This window comes from Dipodomys merriami, unplaced genomic scaffold, assembly GCF_024711535.1.
Source record: "Dipodomys merriami isolate MVZ:Mamm:240054 unplaced genomic scaffold, mDipMer1.0.p SCAF_3, whole genome shotgun sequence".
Lineage (NCBI taxonomy): Eukaryota > Metazoa > Chordata > Mammalia > Rodentia > Heteromyidae > Dipodomys > Dipodomys merriami.
In genome coordinates this window covers 63,297,481-63,318,873 of record NW_027204492.1, presented here as the reverse complement: position 1 = coordinate 63,318,873, position 21,393 = coordinate 63,297,481, and the positions used below count along the sequence as shown (strand labels likewise).

The 21,393-nt window shown below is 45.4% G+C and overlaps 1 long non-coding RNA gene across 1 annotated transcript; it reads right to left on the bottom strand.

Moving 5' to 3' along the window:
• Positions 1-527: 527 nt before the first annotated feature.
• LOC138839498 (uncharacterized) lies at positions 528-20,276 on the bottom strand. The gene is made up of 3 exons (XR_011375983.1): positions 20,146-20,276; positions 2,176-2,957; positions 528-1,017 (listed from the first exon to the last, which is right to left on the bottom strand). It is a non-coding gene; the product is annotated as an uncharacterized lncRNA (long non-coding RNA).
• Between the last annotated feature and the right edge of the window lie 1,117 nt (positions 20,277-21,393).

The window sequence follows — 21,393 nt, the reverse complement described above, 5'->3', positions numbered from 1 at the left end:
CCTCACAGATAACCAGACCCAGCCAGAGCAAGCCAGCTCCACTCTCATCAATAACCAGAAGCGAAGCTGTCACTAAGACAACCATGATAATCAGATGTGGCCAGAAATGAAGGGCCAGCTTAAAACATACAAAAAAACCCAGGGCAGCAGAGACCCCACAAGATGACCTCCCCAAGAGAGGTGACTTCATGTTAGACCGACCCTCCACTGGAGCCTACCCCGGCAAAGTGGTCGCTTCTCCCTCCAGCGACTCAGAGCAGCCCGGAGGACACCCTTTGTCCCAAGTGACATGACATGTGAGCTTCCCTGGGTGTGGGACAAGCTTAGTAGAATTAGGCTTAAGAATTAGTTATTGGTATGGATTGTGTTTGAAGTGTTTAAATAAAATGAGTGAAACTTATTAAGTCTAGCGTGTTGTTATTAATATGCAAACTTGTCACAATGGAATTACATATTGTTAGGAATATGGAGGAGAAATAATAGGCCAGACTTGGTCTCAACAGGTGAATACTGTTTATTGAGGCACTGTGAGAGACAGCCATCTTCCCATGGGATTAGAGGTTGTGTGGGGAGGTGAGGCTGGGGCTAAGATTATATTGGGTCAGGCCAGAAGTAGTACGTGATTCAAGAGAGCAGTCATGACACAAGGGTGCCAGTGGCTAACTGATAGCAGGACATGTTTTTTCTCAAAACTGGGGGAAGTAGGGACCTGTGGTTAGGCCTGGAATGTCTCACCCGAGGATGTCGAACCTTTGAACGGAATGCTTTACCCAAAGGCAGGTATTTCCTGATGCACCAGGGGTTATGAGGTGAGAGTGAGTCTTTCATACAGAGCTTTGGATAGGAAAAATTAATTGTCCATGAGAGAGTGGCTGGGAATAGGGTCGACGATTGTCTTTCGTAAGCTACTTCCTGCTGGCGCGGGGCAGTTTTAAATGTTGGATTCCATAGGTCTCCTCTTTGTCGACTAGAATGAAGAGCTCAGTTACTCATTGAGATGTGAGTTTGTACATGTTCCTGAAGGAAATCAGAAAGACATTTGACAAGGCAGGGTCCTATAGATACTACTAGCAGGATCACGTGGATTAAGCCCAGGAAGAGAGTGAACCAGAGGCTCCAGGACAGCTGAGAGTCCTTCCATGGGGAGGAGGATGTCCCGTACTGGGTTTTTATGTTTGCCAATAATTGTTTTCTCTAACAATGCCCAGTTGATTAGCTTAAAAGCAGCATTCTTCACCCAGGAAGGCCCCCCTTTCAGCTGTTATGAGGTTGAGTCCTCTCCTATTTTGGAGGAACATTTCACCCATGAGTCTAGTTGGTTTTGTAGGACATCAAGGTTTTGTTAGAATAAGGAAAGGTCCTTTTTCATTTGGGCTAACAATTGGACGTGTTGGGTTTGTTATACGCCTATGGCTGTGCCTCCCATGGCTGTGTTGCCAGCTAGGGCCAAGCCTAGGAGTATGGGTAAGAGGACCAGGTTTTTTTTTCATCTTTGGTAATGTGTGAGATAATTGTTGATTATGCAACTGGAGAGAATGTCCAAGTCAGGGGTCAAGAATATAATTTTACAGTGGCCCTCTGTGTAACAGGCATGGACCCCACTGGGCCAGGTGAAGTAGGTACCATTAGGCGCTAGAGCCCCGGGGGTTAGGATAGTACAGTTAAGCAGGGTCCCCATGCATTGGGGTTCACCAATTATCTGTACCGGGGGTCCCAAAGTGCATGACTCACTTGTGATAGTATTAGAGAGTACTAGTTGGGAGAGTCACACCCCAATATAGGATAGCTGGCTTGTGCATAAGCATATCCAACAGTCCTTGGCTAGACAGGGTTAGCCTGTTTTAAGAGCTCATGGCCAGAATTTGCTAAGGCAAAGATCTGAAATGTGAGGATCAGGTCATGAGGAGGGCTGGCTAGGGTTCAGTTCAGGAAGTTTTAGTTAGGGGTCCCAAGGGTTTAGGTGATTGGCCTTACATACAGGGATTGAGATGTTGGTGGGGGTAATGACTAGTCGAAAGACTTGGGGGAATATATTATCATGCCAACACAGAACTGAACAAAGTCACCAGCCAATTCCAAAGTCTCTTTTTTCCCAGGTTGCTGGGGAGGAAATAGTGTACAATATGCCTCCTCCTGTTCCCTCCCACTTGATTGTCCTTTTAGGGAAGAGATTACCTGTCCTGATGTTGGGGAGTCCGACCATGCTCCTGGGACTCAGTATTTGAGAAATGCTCAGGATAGCCTCCACAGTCGTCCCAGTTTCAAGGCACACATCTGTATGGTGCGATGCCCGTGTGTTTTTGATGGTAGCTAGTGCACGATAGCTTTGCCTGTACCTGAGGGTCCACAACATGACTGGGAAGTTGAAATTGTTCTAGTGTCAAATGTAGGAGAAAAACAGAGTCAGAAAGAAAAGGAGCAGGGTCCATGGGGAGGGCATTCAGTCTGGTGGATCCCCAGGCCAGAGAACCTGACCTCACCAATTTTGCAGATATTGAATTATGAGAAGACTGTAAGATCCTAAGAGTAGGAGGGGAAGGAGGGGAGTCACAGTGACAGAGATTTTGGGGAGAGTGAAAGGACAGGAAGACACCAAAGAAAGAGAAGGGTTGTTAGGAAGATCCACACGAGAAGGGCAAGGGTGGCCTGTTCCCCACAGGACCAGTCCAGGAAAGTTGTTGAAATTAGCCCAATTGTAAGGAAAATGGTAAGGAGAACAGTTGGGATAAGGAACAGGGTATGACAGAGCATCTGTCTGAAATGAAGAGGTAAAGAACTATAGTGTAGAAGCCAATTTGTTCAGGGGAAAAAGTTATAAAGGTTCCCTGTAACCAGAGTTGAGATATGGCCTCAATGAGGTCATCGAAGGTGGTAAGAGGCCAGGGCACCAGCCAGGTGTTGTCCAGGAAGTCGTTGAGGAACTCTTCAAAGTCAGAGAGTGTCAGGTTCATCTGGACCTGGAAGAGGTAATGTGGTATTGGTTATTGTTTCATCCTCCAGAATTGGAGGAAGTTTAATATGCTTGAGTTGTTGGGTCCCAGAATTGTGGAGGTGTATTGGGGGGCAATTTTTTTTAGGCAGGAGAGAAGGATCCATGGGGTAATGTCCTGCATTGTGGCACCAGTGGGAGTAAGAACAGTAACTTTATGAGGCCCTTCCATTTGGGGTTAAGAGGGAAAGGATTGGTATTAGGAATAGAAAGCTATTGAGAGATATACAGAAGATCTCCTATTTGGAGAGGAGGGAGGAAGACATTTGGGAGAGTTGAGATTCTGCAATCTGTATTTCCAGAGTTCAGAGCAGAAAAAGGAAAGGATGTCACTAGACAGGAAAGGGGGGAGGGGTGAAGGGCTGGAGGTAGAGCGAGGAAGTAAATGGGGTTTGCCATACTTAAATTCAAAGGGACTTACTTGACAGGGTTTACAGGGAAGGGCATGATTTTACAGTGCCAAGGGCAGAAGTTTAATCCAATTTCATTTAAATTTTAGAGTTAGTTTGGTTAAGATTTCCTTTCATTCTTTCTACCTTTCCTGATGACTGGGGATGGTGGGGGATATGAAACTTCCAGGGGATATGTAGAGAGGAGGCTATCTGTTGGCTTAGGGCAGAAATAAATTCAGGCCCATTGTCAGACTGTAAGGCAGAGGGTAAGCCAAAACGTGGAAGTAGTTCAGCAAGAATTAGTGGAACTATGGTGGAGGCTTTCTCTTTCTTTCTTTCTTTCTTTTCTTTTTTTTTGGGGGGGTCGGTTGTGGGGCTTGAACTCTGGGCCTGAGTGCTGTCGCTCAGCTCTTCAGCTCAAGGCTAGTGCTGTACCACTTAAGCTACAGCACTACTTCTGGTTTTCTGGTGGTTTATTGGAGATAAGAGTTTCTCGGACTTTCCTTCCCGGGGCTGGCTTTGAACCGCGATCCTTAGATCTCAGCCTCCTGAGTAGCTAGGATTACAAGTGTGAGCCACCGGTGCCGGGCTTGGAGGCTCTCTTTCTTGGTAGCAGGAAACACCTCTACCCATCCTGAGAATGTGCCAACAAATATAAGGAGGTACCTGCATCATCTGATGGGGGTGGGGGAAGGCGGGTAAGTGGGTAAAGTCCACATGCCAATCCATGGCCAGTGACGATCCCCTCACTGGTGTGTGTGGAACTGGGGTGGGTGGAGGTTTGAGTTAGGATTTGTTTTTTGGTAGATGTTACAAGAGGCCATGAATTGTTTTTAAGGTATTGCCTATTATGGGGAGTTAAAGAGTAAGTGGTCTGCAGAAAAGAGGAGGGATTGATCAGAGGGTTGGAAAAGATGGTGTAGGTAATATAAGATCTTGTCTTGGGGGGGCAGTTAGTAGGATGTTGGGTATCCAGAAGAAGCAGTTTAGTTGGGGCCTCATTAAGAGGCTGGGGGTCTGTGGCAATCTCACAGGCTAGGGAGTCTGAAAGGTTATTAAGGGAGATGTGATCCTTTTCCTTCTGATGTCCAAGGTAGTAAATAATGACTGCCTGCTTTGGGAGCAGTGTTGAATTTAGAAGGTATTGGATAAAGGTGGCATTAATTATAGGAGACCATTTTTGGGTCTCTCTCTCCAAATTAGGATGTTAGAGTGAATAATGTGTAAATATGAACCTGTTGGTTGGTGGTGTGATGGAGGGTACATGTGAGGGTGACCAGCTCTGCCTATTGTGAGGTGGTGTGGGGTGACTGGAGGACACTTAACTTCTTCTATGTGAGTAGGGTGGTCTGGTCTTTCTGGGTCAACCTGAAAAGTGGTGTATCCTGCCATATAAGGAGATTTTTTTTCTGCTTATGTGGTGCTGAGGAATTGAACCCAGGGCCTCATGCATGCAAGGCAAGCACTGTACCACTGAGTCACCTTCCTAACCCTATAGGGGGAATTTTTAAGAGAACTGCTATCAATAAACCAGTCAGGGACTCCAGGGATGGGCTGACCTGAAATGTGAGAGAAGGGGTTAAGGGAGAGTTCTAAGGTTTTGGAGCAGGAATGTATTAGAGTCATGGGATCCGGGGCTGGGATGGGCAGAAGGGCAACAGTGTGTTTGTGTGTGGAGGCACTGTTCAAAGGATAGGGTAGGATCAAGAAGGTATTCATGGAGCACCTGGACTCCGGAGGAAGGCAGGGAAAGGAAGGTCTTATAAAATCCTTGAGGGAGTGGGAAGCGTGTGTGGAAAGGGTTGTGGAGGGAAATTTTATGGGCCTCCAGGACCACAAGTGCCAAGGCTGCCAGGGTCTGGAGACAGGGGGAGCCATCTCCATGTCACCATGTCTAGTTGTTTGAATAGGTCCACTAGGGGTCAAAAGGTATCTCATCCTTTTTTGGCAAAGAATAGCTAATGCCTGTCTTTGTTTGTTTGTAAGAAAAGAAAGGTTTGTTGATGTCAGGGAGGGATAGGGTAGAGGCTTTAGACAGGGAGAGTTTAAGCTGAACTATAGGGACAGAGAGAGACTGGGGAGACAGAAAAGGGTTTGTCAAGGGACCCCTCAGTACTGTGTATAGAGGATGTGCTATGAGGGAGAAATTGGGAATCCAGATGCAGAAGTTGAAGAGGCCATGCAGGGCCAGGAGGTCTTGCTTGGATTGAGGCGGAGGATAATTTAGGAGTTCCATGATTCTATGGGAAGGCATGGTTTGTCCCCTGTTGTAAAACAATAAGTCCTAGGTAGGTGACTGACTTTTGGAATACCTGAGTCCGGTCTTTAGAGGCCCTGTGTCCCCAGGTATCAAGGGAGTTAAGGAGAGCTGAATGCTGGAGGTTTAGGTCAGCTGAGGCATTGCAGAGAAGGCTATCTACATATTGGAGAAGGAAGCTGGGGGATAGGTCTAGGGAGGCTAGGTCTTGTAAGGCTTCACCAAAATATTGGGGGCTATCTCTAAATCCTTAACTGTTGGGTCTGTAGAGTGTCTAGGTCCTTCCGGGTAAAGGCAAAGAGTGGCCCTGAGGCAGTGTATGGGGCTGGTAAAGAAGACATCTTTAGGTCAAAGAGTGAGAAGAACTGTGCATTGGAGACTATGTGGGAGAGGATCGTGAAAGGATTGTGGGCCACCGTGAAGGTGGGGTTTACTGCCTGAGTGATTTTATGGAGGTCCTGAACCAGGTGATAGGATGCATTAGGAATTTTCACTCCCAGGATTGGGGTGTTGTGAGGAGAGTGAATGGAGGTTAGAAGGGAGGTGGAGAGAAGGCGAAGGATAATGGGATTTAGTCCCCAGGGGGTAGTATGAGAGAGAGGGTATTAGTCTTGGTTTATGAAGGTAAGAGGGTCCTTGAGATGAGGACAGGTTTATGATGGGAGTTCACTGCAAGATGGGATGTTTCCCAGATTAGGGAGTTAGCATCTAGAGGAGGGTTTGGGGAGGCAGAGGATTGGGGTTGGGATGGTGGTCCCCCTAAGACTGAGCCCATGTGGAGAAGAAAAATAATTGTAGATTTTAAGTGGGAAATAATGCATAGACACACTCTGAGTTTAGAGAGTAGGTCTCTTCCTAGCCGACTCAGGGAACATTGGGGCATAATGAGGAATGAGGGTGTAAGAGTAAGATTTGAAAACTGGCAGGGAACTAGAGAAGTGCAGAGGGGCTTGATGAGGTGTCATGTGACTCCTGTAATTGTTTTATTAGCAAGAGTAGAAGGCCCTTTCCAGGAAGTGAGGAGCAATAGGGAAGCTAGGGTGTACAGGATGAAGGAGGTAATTTCTACTGCTACCACACCTTTGACCTTATGTTCTAGAGAGTCCTGTAAAGGTTCGGCTTGGAGCCAGAAACCTGGGTTCACTCATTGTATCAGGCCATGGAACTATAGGGAGGGGGAGTAGGAGGTCAGGTGGCCCACCAGGGTGGGCCACAGGACAATCTATTTTTCAGTGTCCCTATTGCCCATAGTTGTGGCAAGCCCTGGTGGGAGGTCTTGGGTTTGGCCTACTGTCTGGTTTGATTGCACCTGAAATAAGGACCAGGGGGTTGATCCCACCTCCTTCTGTCAGAGAGGGAGGGTCTGATTCTTGAGTCTTCAGATGTGGCCAGCTGAGTTTTTTGGAGGGTGGTGGCCAGGAGGTGAAAATCAGCCTGGCACTCCTCCCTGTTCCTTTTTTTGGGGGAGGGGGGTCCGGTTGTGGAGCCTGAACTCTGGGCCTGGGCATTGTCCCTCAGCTCTTCAGCTCAAGGCTAGCGCTCTACCACTTGAGCCACAGCGCCACTTCTGGCTTTTTTCTTTTTGCTTATGTGGTGCTGAGGAATGGAACCCAGGGCCTCAGGCATGCAAGGCAAGCGCTCTACCACTGAGCCACCTTCCCAGCCCCTCCTTATTACTTTTATGCTCTTGTTCTAACTCCTTTTTGGCTTCCTCCTCCCTGCCATTAAAGACTTTGAAAGCAAGATCCAAAATTTGGGGTTTTGGTGAGGGAAGGGATCACAACTCCCTTTTCTAGGCATTGTAATTTTCTACCTACTGTCTGGTGCAGATTGGTTAATGAAGTGCATGTGAAGAAGTGCTTGCAGGGAAATTAACATCAATATTGGTGTACTGAGTAATGGCCTCCAACAGGCAGTTAAGGAAGATGTAGGGTTCTCAAAGGGGTCCTGAGTAATTTCCTCAAGCCTTTACTTAACCCTAGAGTGAGCATTTTAGAGCATGCCTTCTTGCCAGGTAGAGCCACTGCTGTCAGTCTGGTAATTCCAGTTTGGAACTGCTGTGGGAATTGCCTCATCACCCCAGGGGGCAGGGCTAGAGTTTTCCAGGTTAAGCCTGTCAGCATGGGCACTGGCTGATTTGAAAATAAGGTCTTTTTCCTCAGGGGTTAGGATAGAATTTAGAATATGTTGCCTATCCCACAGGTAAGGGAATAAAGTTGAGTAATGCAAGTAAACTGCTTTTTAAAATGGACAGGAGGGGCTGGGAAGGCGGCTCAGTGGTAGAGCGCTTGCCTTGCATGCCTGAGGCCCTGGGTTCCATTCCTCAGCACCACATAAGCAAAAAGAAAAAAGCCAGAAGTGGTGCTGTGGCTCAAGTGGTAGAGCACTAGCCTTGAGCTGAAGAGCTGAGGGACAGCGCCCAGGCCCAGAGTTCAGGCCCCACGACCGGACCCAAATAAAATAAAATAAAATAAATAAAATGGAGAGGATTGCTAGAAAATGATCCCAGATTTTGTTCTACGGAGGTCATTTCATTTAGAGTAAAAGGGACATGGACTTGGGTGTGTGGGTTCCATCCCGCCACTTCACAGAGAGGAAACATATTTTGAGAAGTAGGGTATTTGGCCTTAGAGCGGGTAACAGGCAGCAAAAGGACAGGAGGGCAGAGGAAGTAAGGGGGAAGGGTGAGTAGAAGAAAGAGACGGTTAGGAGATGGAAATAGGAGTGCTGGTGGGGGTCAGTGGGAGGTAGGAGTGGAGGGGGGAGTGGAGCTGAGGGATTCGGAGGGGAAAGAGAGGGGACTATGGAGACAGTTTGTCAGTAAGAGCAAAGTCTACAAAACTGGTGGAAGATTGGGGTTTTTTAGAAGATGACAGACTTTGAGGGTGTTTTGTGACAAAGAAGGACCTGGTGAGCAGAGCAGGATGAGTAGAGGGACAGTCTGGAGCAGGGGTAAAAGAAGGCTTGGCCCTAGGAGACCTCAGACCATTAGCCATTTTGTTGGAGGAAGTCATTTAAATAAGTTAAAATGGCAAAATCAAAAGTACCAAAGTCAGGACAATGGCATTGGTTATCAAGTTTGTACAAAGGCCAGATCTGAATATAAAAGCGAATTAATTGGGGGGGGGGCACAAGTAAGTCTGCCAAAAGTTTTGAGATTAGCCCATAGGCAAGTCAATGGCGTATCTTTAAGAACAGATGATTGAGAACCCATTTTGGAAAATTTGGAAGGACTACAAAGGACTACTTGTCCCACCATCAAGGGTGTCCCTGAGGCTTAGAGAAGGCATAAGGTGAACCAAATAATTAAGAGAGGGTGTCTCCAATGTCCTAATTAAAGGGAGTCTGGGGGGTCAGTCAAATGTGAGACTTCTGAAGTCTCTGGGGACCCCGCAGACAAGAGAAATTGGAGGACTCCCAAAGTCCCCGGATCCATGTTGGGGCTTCTCCACCACGGATCCTTGTATGCGTGGATGCGGTTGGTCAAACTGCCAGGTCCTCCTGCCTGGAGATCAAGACTCTGGGGACAGAAGAAAGGGGAAGAGATTAGGAGAGGAGAGGGCTGACTCCAGAGTTTACACAGATAACCAATAATGCCTCAAGCCATGCTGGGTAGCCATCCACAAGGCATGCACTGCTTATGTAGGCCAAAGGTCATGAGAACTCAGGGAGTTCCAAGTTGTGACTGGTGGCTGTTTAGCTCAAAATAGTAAGCATGGCTGACTGCTCCTGGTGGAGAGAGACCCCAAAGGAAAGATTGAAGACTGGGGCGAGGTGGCCAGGAGGCAGACTAGTCCCTGATGCCCAGAAGTGGGGGGGAGGGGTTCCATTGACTCTGGACTAACCTCTCCCAGATCTCAGCATCATATGTTGGGAAAATGGAGGAGAAAGACCAGGCCAGATTCTTATCTCAACAGGCAAGTCCAGCAAGAGGCAGGAACCTTCCCAAGGGATTGGAGGTTGTATGAGGAGCTAAAGCCAGGGCTGAGGTTTTATGAGGCCAGAGGTAGTACGTGACTCAAGGGAGCAGGTCCTGACACAAGAGGGCAGGTGGCTTATTGATAGCATCACATGGTTTTTCTCGAAACTGGGGGAGATGGGGACCTACAGTTAGTCCTGGAATGTCTTACCTGGAGATGTTGAACCTCTGCAATGGAATGCTTTACTCAGAGGCACCTGTGGTTAGGAGGTGAGTACGAATCCTTCACATATCATGTAGAAAAATTAGTTGCCAATTTTAGTATATTCCAAATCAATAATGCAGCAAGTGATTTTGTGTAAATTCAATTTTTTAACTTATATAAAGGGCCTTGAATAGTTGTGCTGATATTAAATAGAGAAAAAGAAACTGGGCAGGGCACCTGTGGGTCATATCTAAAATCCTAGCTATTCAAGAGCTAGACACCTGGAAGACTGAGGTTTGAAGCCTCCTAAGGCAGAAAAGTCTGTGAGACTCCATCTGTAGTTAACCATAAAAAACATCCTGTAAGTATGGCTCAAGTGGTGTAGTGCTAGCCATGATCAAGCAAGTTGAAGTCCTTAGTTCAAGTATCCCTACCAGAAAAAAAAAAAGAAGAGAGAGAACAGAATGGAATTCAGAAAGTTGTCCACATGTATACAACTGTGTTTTTAAATTTTTTTTTGTTGGTTGTGGGGCTTGAACTCAGGGCCTGGGTGTGATCCTTGAGCTCTTTTGCTTGAGGCTAGTGCTCTACCACTTTGGGCCACAGTGCCACTTCCAGTTTTCTGGTGATTAATTGGAGATGAGTTTTTATGGACTTTCCTGGCCTGGGCTGGCTTTGCACCACAATACTTAGACCTCAGGCTCCTGAGTTGCTAGGAGCATAGGTGCCAGCCACCAGTGCCCAGTTCTCTTGCTCATTAAACAAAAAGATATTTATTTAGAAGCCAAAGGAAAGAACAAATTAAATGGGTACTTGAAAAAAAGGGTGCTCTGGGTTGGGAGTCCCAGCCTCCTATCCCTGGAGCCCCTGTACCTTACCCCATGCCCCCTACTCTAGCCTGGAAGTTCCCTCTGAACAGATCTGTGCTCCGAGCTCTAGGCCTTGGTGGGCTTTGTGCCTTGTGGAAGTTCCCTCCAAGGTGACGCCCCCACCAGCCCTCTTATCTACTGGAAATTCAGTTTGAGGGGACATTCTCCACCCTCCCCCCATGGCCGCCTTTCCAAAGTTCCCTCCAACCAGAGTATGCCTCTGAGCACTATGTTGTGGCGGGCTCCACCCCTTTCAGAAGTTCCTTCTGAGGGGACAACTTGCCCACCCGCCTTCCAGAGGTTCTCTCCCAAGGGACCAACCTCTTCTTCCCACCCTGCCTGCCTTCCCAAAGTGCTCTCTGAGGGGACTCCCCCTCCCTCCTGACGGAACTCCTATGAGTTCAGGAAGGTCCTTCTGAGGGACATTACCCTGACCCTCCCCCCCACCTTCCGGAAGTGCTCTCCAACCAGACCCTGCCTCTGAGCACTAGGTTGTGGCTGACCCCATGCCTTCCGAAAGTTCTCTGAGAGGATGATTCACCCTCTGCCCCCCCAACACCTTCAGGAAGTACTCTTCGAAGGGATATCCCCCACCTCTGCCCACTTTCTATACGTTCTTTCCAACCAGACACTGCCTACAAGCACTATGACATGGCGGGCTCCCTGTCTTCCGGAAGTTCTCTCCAAGGAGCTACCCCCCTTCCCTCACACCTTCTGGAAGTTCCCTCCAAGAGGCCCTCCATCCCCTCTCTTGCCTGTCTTCCTTAAGTTACCTCTGAGGAGACATTTCCTACCCCCCCCCTCCACCTTCCGGAAGTTTTCTCCAAGCAGATCCTGCCTTTGAGTACTCTGACGTGGCAGGCTCCAGGTCTTCCTTAAGTTCCCTCTGAGGGGACACGCCCCTCCCCCCCTCCTGGAAGGTCCCTCTGAGGAGTCATTCACCTCTCCCCCCTTCTCAGTTGTCCACCTTCCAGAAGTTCTCTCCAACCAGACCCTGCCTCCTAGCACTATCATGTGGCAAACAGCGCCTCCCGGGGGGACTTCCCTGACAGGATGTCCACCGCCCCCCTCCGCCTTCTGGAAGTTCCCTCAGAGGGAACAATCCTCACGCCTTCCGGATGTTCCCTCTGAGGGAACATACCCCTAACACTCCATCTTCCGGAAGTTTTGTCCAAGAAGACCCTGCCTCTGAGCACTAGCTTATGGTGGACTCTGAACTTTCCAGAAGTTTCCTCAGAGGAGGATTCACCACGTGCCCCCAACTCTTTTTAGAAATTCCCTTTGAGGGAACATGTCCCTCCTCCGCCTACCTCATGGAACTTCTCTCCAACCAGTCCCTGCCTACTACTATGACGTGGCGGCTCCATGCCTTCCGGAAGTTCTTTCCAAAGGCCACCCCCCCTCCCTCTATGCCTTCTAGAAGTTCCCTTGGAGGGGACCAACTTCTCCCCTCACTGCTTTTAGGAAGTTCCCTCTAAGGGGACATACCCCTCCGCTCCACATCTTCCACTAGTTCCCTCTGAGAGGACCCATGCTCCCCTCTCCACCATTCTGGAAGTTCCTTCTGAGGGGACACCCCCCTCCCTCTCATGTCTTCCAGAAATTCCTGTCCCCGCCCTCATCTACCTTCCAGAAGTTCTGTCCAACTAGACCCTACCTCGGAGCACTAGGTTGTGGCGAGCTCCGGGCGTTCTGGAAATTCCCAGAAGGGGATTCGCCCTCCCACCCAACGCCTTCCAGAAGTTCTATCTGAAGCGACAACCGCCCTTCTCCAACCACCTGCCTTCCGGAAGTTCCCTCCAAGGGCACACGCCCCTCCTCTCCAAGTTCCTTCCAAGGGGACACGCCCCTCCCTTTGCCCAACTTCTAGAAGTTTTCTCTAACCAGACCCTGCCTATGACATAGTGAGAACCGCACCTTCTGGAAGTTCCCTCCCATAGTACACACCCCTCCATGCCTTCTGGAAGTTCCCTTTGAGGTGCTATTTCTCCCCCTTTGTCCACCTTCTGGAAGTTCCCCCCAGCCTGACCCTGCCTGCAAACACTATGACATAATGGGCTCTTTACCTCCCCAAAGTTCCCTCTGACTGGACACCCCCCTCCCTTTCCTGTCTTCTAGAAGTTCCTGGCCCCTGCCTGCATCCACTTTCCGAAAGTTCTGTCCAGCTAGACCCTAGCACTAGGCTGTGGCAAGCTCCTTGCCTTCTGGAAGTTTCCTCTGAGGGGACATACCCCTTCCCACCCACTTTCCAGAAGATCTCTCTAACCAGACCCTGCCTCCCAGAAGTAGGCAGTGGCGGACTTTGTGACTGACAGAAGTTCCCTCTGAGAGTGATTTACCCTCCCCCACCCAATGCCTTCTAGAAGTTCCCTCCCAGGAGCACCCTTCCTAATCACTTTCCAGAAGTTCCTTCAAGGAGAACCCCCTCCGCTCCCAACGCCTTCCGGTACTTCCCTCTGAAAAGAACACTTACTTCCCACTTACTCTTGCTCATTTTTGAGAAATTGGTTTAAAACAATGCACCTTTTTACTATGTTATCACCACAGAAATGCTTGTGACATTCTCGCTTTATTCCAAAAGTGGTAATATGACTATGTGCTCTACCTCTTGAATGGTTTCTCCTTTATTTTCAAAATAAATGCATTTTATCTTTTCTGTTTTAACAGTTTCCATCCACTTTTAAATCCAATAAGTGTGTGACATCTTTCCTTTAAATCTGTTGCCTAGGCAACACTCTAGGAGCCAGAACCAACACTGTAAGGAACATTTCTGAAAAACACTTAATTTGCAGGATTCAATGTCAGAAGAACCTATTGGCAGATGCCCACTGTGGCCGTAATGATTATGTCTCTCTTATGGGATGAAATGAAGATTATGATAATTGAGTTTTCTCCTCTCCCTCCCATCCTCTCGGCTTTTCTTTCTGTCCTCCGGTCCTTCTGCCTTTCTATTCACACTGCAGGGAATTGGGGTCTTTCAGATAAGTGCATGCACAGTAGGCTCCACCTGGCTACACACAATGGCACTCTGAGCTTTCTGTTGTGAAGTCCTCAAGTCTGCCTTCATCTTCACTCTCAGTAAAGGAAGTATACAGGACAAATGCCAGAAGTGTTCCTGAGTGTAAAATGGGCTTTTTTGATACTCTCTCTGTATGTGTACCAATCCTGGGGCTTGAACTTACAGTCTGGGCACTGTCCCTGAGCTTGTTTTGCTCGAGGATAGCACCCTACCACTTGAGCTACAGCTACATTTTTTTTTGTTTTCTGTTGGTTAATTGGACATAAAGAGTCTCACAGACCTACATGGGCTATCTTTAAACTGCAATCCTCAGATTTCACCCTCCTGGTAGGTAGGATTACAGGCATGAGCCAAGTATGATTGGCTAAGAATACTCTGTTTTGAAAATAGGCAAGATATATAGATAGTTTCATCTTGAGCAGGTAATTTCTCAGATGTCTGTATGTTATTCCATAACTTCTTCCTCTCCTGCCCCTTAACTTACAGAATCTAAGGAAAATAATCCATAATTGCATGTCATTTCCTTATTTATTTTTACAAGAAAAAAATTAACCAGTATATACTGAATGAGTATTTACATCTATAGTTGATTAAATATGGTGATGGAGCAGTTTTATAAAGGACCCTCATGCATAGTGGTAGAATATAAGATTCTCTTATAATACTGTTTTAAAGGAAAAGAAACAAAAAAGGTCAAACTCAAATTGCATTTTTATTTTTCCTGATTCATTCTTGGTTCTTCATTTCTCAGAACCAGGAAACTAACTCTGAATTAGGAACAAATGAGCACTATGATATATTTAGACACAGACATATGATTAACTGTAGACGAAACCATGCATGTGAATTGAGGTCAAGAGGGTTCACATGATTTATCAAAAGACATACTTTGATAATGCAAGTACCAGGAATCAAGCCTGGTGACTTGTACTGGAGATACCTTATTATTTCTATTTCTCCACCTTATATGATAATTGCTATCCCTGAAAATTGGCCGAATAATTTAAAAATTACCTGAGATTATCTTGATAATAATGTACATAACATATTTAATACTTGGATTCTATTTCTGTCTCTGAAATCCCTTCTCCCATCCCATACCATCTTTTGTTCTTCTATTCAGTATTTTAAGATTACAGGCATATCTATGTTTCTCTAGGAAATAGCATTCCTTCCAAGTCCCTGGACTTCCTTTGTAATGGTTATATTTTCTTCTTACCTCAGCTGCACATTTCCAATTTAGTATTTTAATCTTGACATCATACATAATTTAAAAGTAACACATTCAGTGGCTCATGCCTGTAACTCTAGCTACTCAGGAGGCTGAGATCTGAAGATTGGGGTTCAAAGCCAGCCTGGGGAGGAAAGTCCCTGTGAGATTCTTATCTCCAATTAACCACCAAAAAACCTAAAAATGGAGCTGTGGCTCAAGTGGTAGAGCACTATCCTTGACTGAAAAAAAGCTTAGGGACAGTGCCCAGGCCTAGCACAAAAAAGTTTAAGTCTCAGAACTAGCACAAAAATAACTGAAACATATCAATATTTACTACTGTAAGTCCAATCTTCATCTCCAGAGGGACATGCACATCATTGACTCATTTCTCTTCTCCCCATCCACTAAATGTTTTTCTTATTTGCATCTCTTTATCTATTTTACACTCCACAGTCTAGCATCTCAAGTATGGCACTTCTGATACTCCTGACCTCCTATTTCTTAAACTGATATGACTAAATCCAAGCTTTAACTAATAAGCCCACTTTTCACTTTTCTCTCTCCCTTCTTCCCTCCCTCCCTCCCTCCCTCCCTCTCCTCCCTCCCTTCATCCCCCCCCCTCTCGAGCAAGTTAGGGTTAATGGGGGAAAAGTCTCCAAATCAGATGATTTAACTATGACAATGACTCATAATCACCAATATGAGATAGGTCCTCAGTCTCATCCTTCAATGCTATTTCTTCTCTGATAACAACTATTGCAAACTTTATCCTCCAAATTTGATGCTACTATTGTTAGGAAAATGGATGAGAATGGAAGGAAACAGGCTGGACTGAATCTTCAACAGGCTGGGACTGTTTATTAAGATATAGCAGCAACGGGGCACAGTCTTCCTGTGGGCTTGGAGACTGTGCAAAGAGATGGGACAGAAGTTGGGTTTTTATGAGGTCTGAGCAAGGAGGCAGAGGTTAATAAAAAAGCTATTAGGGATAGGGAGGTTTGGGCCTTTCAGTTGGACCCACATGATTTGTTTACAGCCAGACTTAGGTGGATTGCTCTGTCTTCACATCGAGCACATCTGTGCATACCTGAGGTTTTGCCTGGTGTCTGTATACACCTGAGATAATAGGGTGTGTGTGTGGGGTGGTAGTCCTTCATATTCCGTCTTTGTATACACAGAAAGAATGGGCCAAGAGGGGAGAGGCAAATCCTTCATATAGGATCTTTGGATACATAAAAAGATTGGGCTAAGAGCGGAGTAACATAGAGTTATGAGAACAAAGCAGATTCCCATCAACTATCCTGCTCCACTTGCATTTACCAGATAATTTTTCCTATTTTACAGACATAGCAAAAGCTAGCATATAAGAACTACCACATATTTTCACATATTGTGAAGCTGATGTTGCATAATAAGAGTTTTGCACTGATTATTATTATTTTTTTGGCAAGTCATGGGACTTGAAGTCTGGGCTTGGGCACTGTCCCTGCGCACTTCAGCTCAAGGCGAGCGCTCTACAGCTTGAACCACAGGGCCACTTCCACTTTTCTAGTGGTTTATTGGAGATAAGAGTCTCACGGACTTTCCTCCTGGGGCTGGCTTTGAACGGTGATCCTCAGATCTCAGCCTACTGAGTAGCTAGGATTACACGTGTGAGCCACAGGCGCCACCCAGCTGCACTGATTATTTTTGAGATAGTCTCACTTTCATTGCAAGACCATGTGCCTGTATCAGGATTTACCTATTTATCCTTCCCGTGAAGCTGGTGTGAGAGTCACATGCCATTACAGCTATAGAGTGAGAAAGGATTTCACAAATATATTTTGTTTGGGCCTGCCTTGAACTGTGTTACTCCTTTTCTCAGCCTCCCAAGTATCAAGGATTACAATCATGAGCCATTGCTGAATCAATTTACCTTCTCTTAAATTTTAGACAGTGTTTATTCATATGTGAGGCCAAAACTTCTATATATGAATTCCCTATTCCTGCATATCATATTCCTGATCCTGAACTCAAAATCAGTGGTATAGAAATTTCTCTTTTTCTTTTAGATAACAATTTATCTATACTGCATTGTTCCATATGTATATGATCATGCTTTTATTAGCTCATCTTTTAAAATAACTTTCTTGATCATACTGTTATACATTTCATCTAATCATGCTTTTCCATAAAATGTGCTAAAAATTGTCTATATTTAATGAATTCATCACTCTCTATTTCAATCCAGATTTATTTCTCATAACACTATCATATCTACTCTTGTGAAAGTCTGCAATCAAACTCACATTATCAAAACCAGTTGTCATTTCCATCCCAATTTGGTGCCAATATGGTGGCACGGTCACCTCTATAAAGTAACATTTGAAACAATTATTACTCTCTCCTCCTAAAAACACTTTCTTACATAGGCTCCTTGGTTTTCACTTCACCTCATAGTCCACCCCTTTTAAGTTTCTACTGAAATTCTTCTTAATTCCCCCAAATATTTAATGTAGGAGCATCTCAGAACTTATACTCGAGTTCTTTTCACCAAGTTATATCATAATACTATGCAGTGATGTGAATGTAAAAATCATCTTTATTTTGATAGCTCATATATATGTCTCCAGCCTAGTAATCTTCTATAGCCACTGCCTATCATTATTTTTACAGAGATAAAAAGTGCATTTCTAAGACAGGACTTGTCTAAAACAGAACTCGGAATATCATTCCAGTCATGCCTTTCATTTAAGTTGACAACTCCAGCTTTTTTTTAAAACTAAGACTAAACATTTTTTTATAGGTTTTTTTTTTTTTAATCTCTTTGAAGGGGAGGGTAGAGAGTTGAGACAAGAGGGAGAGGAAGGGAGGAATGAATACGCATGCAAGGTGGCATCCTGCACATAACTTTAGGAATTTAGTTCCAGAAAAGTGTTTTGAAAATGTCCTTTACATCTTTGGATATCTGAAGAGATGAACAAGTGTCAGCTCTTGTGCTGGCCTCAGGACAGACTGTGATTCTCGGGATTAGGTCTGTCCAGAAGGGCCCCCAGATACCCCTGCACTTGAAGTTAGCTTCAAGTCAGCACCAACGTGAGACTTAGAGTCCAGAAGCTGGTGGGAGCACAGGAGGAGGAGATGAATATGAGTTGTTTCTTCATGGAGGAGATGGCACAACTAGGCCTGGAAGGAGGAAAGGGGGGTTGAAAAGGCTGAGAACTGGCCATCTGTGGGATGGATAGCAGGAGAAAAGGCCAAAAGGGAGCTGACAGCAGCAGGCATAGGGCTCTGAAATATGGGTATGCCCTGTAACCTGTCTGTGTTGGCTGTTGAATCTCAGTTGTGATTCCTTCTCTGCAGGTGCCAGGCTTGGGTTCTGAGGGCTCGGGCCTGGGCTGGGGACTGGACGCTGGCTCAGGCTCCGGGGACCAGCTAGGAGTGAAAGTCCTTGCGTGACATTTTCTCTGAGCCTCATCTTCCTCCTCTGCTAGGTGGGAACACCAGCCGTGGTATTCAGGTAAGGGGTAGGTTTATTCAGTAGACCTGCTGGGACCAGGCAAGGTTGGCACTCCACGTGGCTGGGAAAGGCCTGGGAATGAGAGAGAGAGCTGGGAAAGAGAGGAAAGAGAGAGGAAAGAGCTAGAGCAGAGAGAAAGCAGAGAGAGCTAGAAAAGAGCAGCAAGAGCAAGACTAAACATTTTTGTAGCCATTCCTAAGCCACCTTTTTACATCACAATCCAAATTTAATTTATTATGAAATTCTGTCAGCCTACCTTAAAAATATTCCTACAATATGAACACTTCTTTGTAACTCAAGTTGAAACTCTCTGGTCTAGTCACTATCATTACCTCCTTGGATTAATCAACATTTTAACCATTCAATTGCTTTCCACCATGTTCTCATCTCCACTTTTTTCTTTGACAAGTATCCAGGGTCTTCCTTTGAAATATATAAAGAACATCACGTCTACCAAATTCTTGCAATAGTCTCCTTTCTCTTAGAGAAAAATTAAAAGACCTTACTCTTCTAAAATAGTAATGTAGTAGTAGAAAATCTGATATATTCAGAGGCATTAGATCAGCTGATTGTCATTGAAAATATATTGGTCACATTTCCAAAGAAAATGTGTCAGGAAGCAGAGGGAGAACTATGGAAACAGCCTTTATTGTTTATTCCATGCAAAAGAATGGGCGGGCTGAGCAAGGAGATTTAGGATTGGCTAGTTTGAATCATTTCATCAGGGTGTAAGGCATAGGGACAACCTCTAATTTTCTAGTATCTTTTTTTGGGGTGGGAGTATGAGGACTACAAGACTCTGAACACTTCATAAAGTGAGTCATTGGATTTATGTTCTGGAATAATCACTTTTAATTTGAAAATTATCCTTATGGAGAGTTGTTTACTATCCCTAGGAATAACAACACTCCTTTAAAAACTTTTCATGGGAGCCGGGCGCTGGTGGCTCATGCCTGTAATCCTAGCTACTCAGGAGGCTGAGATCTGAGGATCGCGGTTCAAAGCCAGCCCGGGCAGGAGAGACCGTGAGACTCCTATCTCCAATAAACCACCAGAAAACCGGAAGTGGCGTTGTAGCTCAAGTGGTAGAGCGCTCGCCTTGAGCTGAAGAGCTGAGGGACAGCGCTCAGGCCCAGAGTTCAAGCCCCACGACCGACAAAAAAAAAAAAAAAAAAAAAAAAAAAAAAACTTTTCATGGAAAAAAACCTCCAGGAGTCAACACTCTGCAAATTCTTTTAAGTCTAATATTGTTTTGACACTGAAGCCAGGCAAAACAACAAAATCAAATTACAAACTAACATTTGTTATGAATAGAGATATGAAAATCCTCAACAAAGTATCTTCAAGACAGGCTTTTGGTTTGTCAAGTAAAGACCTTCGTGCGTGCGTGCATGCTTGCGCTGGGCCCTGGGGCTTGAGCTCAGGGTCTGGGTCCTGTCCCTGATCTCTTTTTGTGCTCAAGGCTAGCACTCTATCATTTGAGCCCCAGCTGCATTTTCTGCCTTTTTTGGTGCTTAATTGGAGACATGTGTCTCGTGGACTTTCCTTCCCTGGGCTGGCTTCAAACCAAGATCCTCAGATCTCAGCCTCCTGAGAAACTAGGATTACAAGCATGAACCACCACACCTGGCATAACTGATGTTTTGACACCAAGTAAGAGCCAAAGAAATGGAAAAACAAATAGCGTTTGTGAATGTATCAAAGAGCTAAGATCACAGGGGAAACGCCTACCCAAGATCCTGAGAGAGATGAATTCAAAGATTCATAGCCAAGATCTACTTACCTGATACAGAATACAGTAGTACTTCAGTAATTGGATGGACAGGATGACCCATTCTGTGGTTATCAGTCAGGCTCCTTCACATGCCACTCTTCTCATTTCCCAATATGCTCATGAACAAAGTAGCCATGGTGGGAGAGATGGACGCTATTGGTAAATAAATTGTATATCCCTTTTTCTGAACGGAACTACATTTCCCAGAATTCCATTTATCATATATTTCCAGCAGAAGGAAGGTAGAGCTATTTTGTTACATTCACACATTATTGCTTATCTATTGGCTCAGCTTACAGATATATGACAGCAACTAAACCAGTAACTTCAGGATACTCCTCCTAGGTCAGGGGCATCTAAAGTGGATATCGTAACCAAACAATGATTTCACATCTTGGTGACTATAAAGCCCAAAATAAGAATAACCAAGAATAACAGCTTGAGAAAGTGTTTTGTTTCTCTTTAGTTTTATGAATAACAGAAAACTTCCCAAAATAATTCTCTTCTTGTGCAAAGAAAGTGTGGTGACTTTATTCAAGGAACCTATAGGAACATATAGGAGAGCACTTTGGTGGTGGGCACATCTTGAGCATATGCCCTTTTAGGAAAGATAATGGATATATTTGTGGATCTCATGGAGTACATATTCAACAGGTTAAAAAGGCAAATACTTTGGGGCATGTTCAGCTTTCATCATAAAGATGGTAGACAAGAATACCTTTTTAGTGTTGGGGCAATAGCTCAAGTGGTAGAGGGCCTGCCTGACTAGCATGAGGCCCTAAATTCAACCCCTAGAGCCACCAAAAAAATTTAAAAAAGAACATTTCTTGTCATGCTCATTTTTTTCCAAAAAGTTTTGGTTGAAAAACAGAGAGGATAAGCTGAGCACCAGTGGCTCACATCTGTAATCCTAGCTACTCAGGAGGCTGAGATCTGAGAATACAGGTTCAAAGTTAGTCTGGGCAGGAAAGCTTGTAAGATTCTTTTCTCCAATTAACCACCCCAAATCCAGAAGTGGAGCTGTGGTTCAAGTGGTGAGTGTTACTTTGAGTATAAAAATGTCAGGGACAGCATCCTGCCCCTAAGATCAAGCCTCATGACTGGGACATACACACAAAAAAAGGTACTTTAAAAGATACTTTTTTGCTCAAAGCCAGTAACAGAAATTTCAGTTCATCCTATAGGCTTCCAGTATGATCCATTTCATGATCTTTCCTTCTTAACTCTCTGCCCTGTGGAATTCGAGCAAGAACAGGG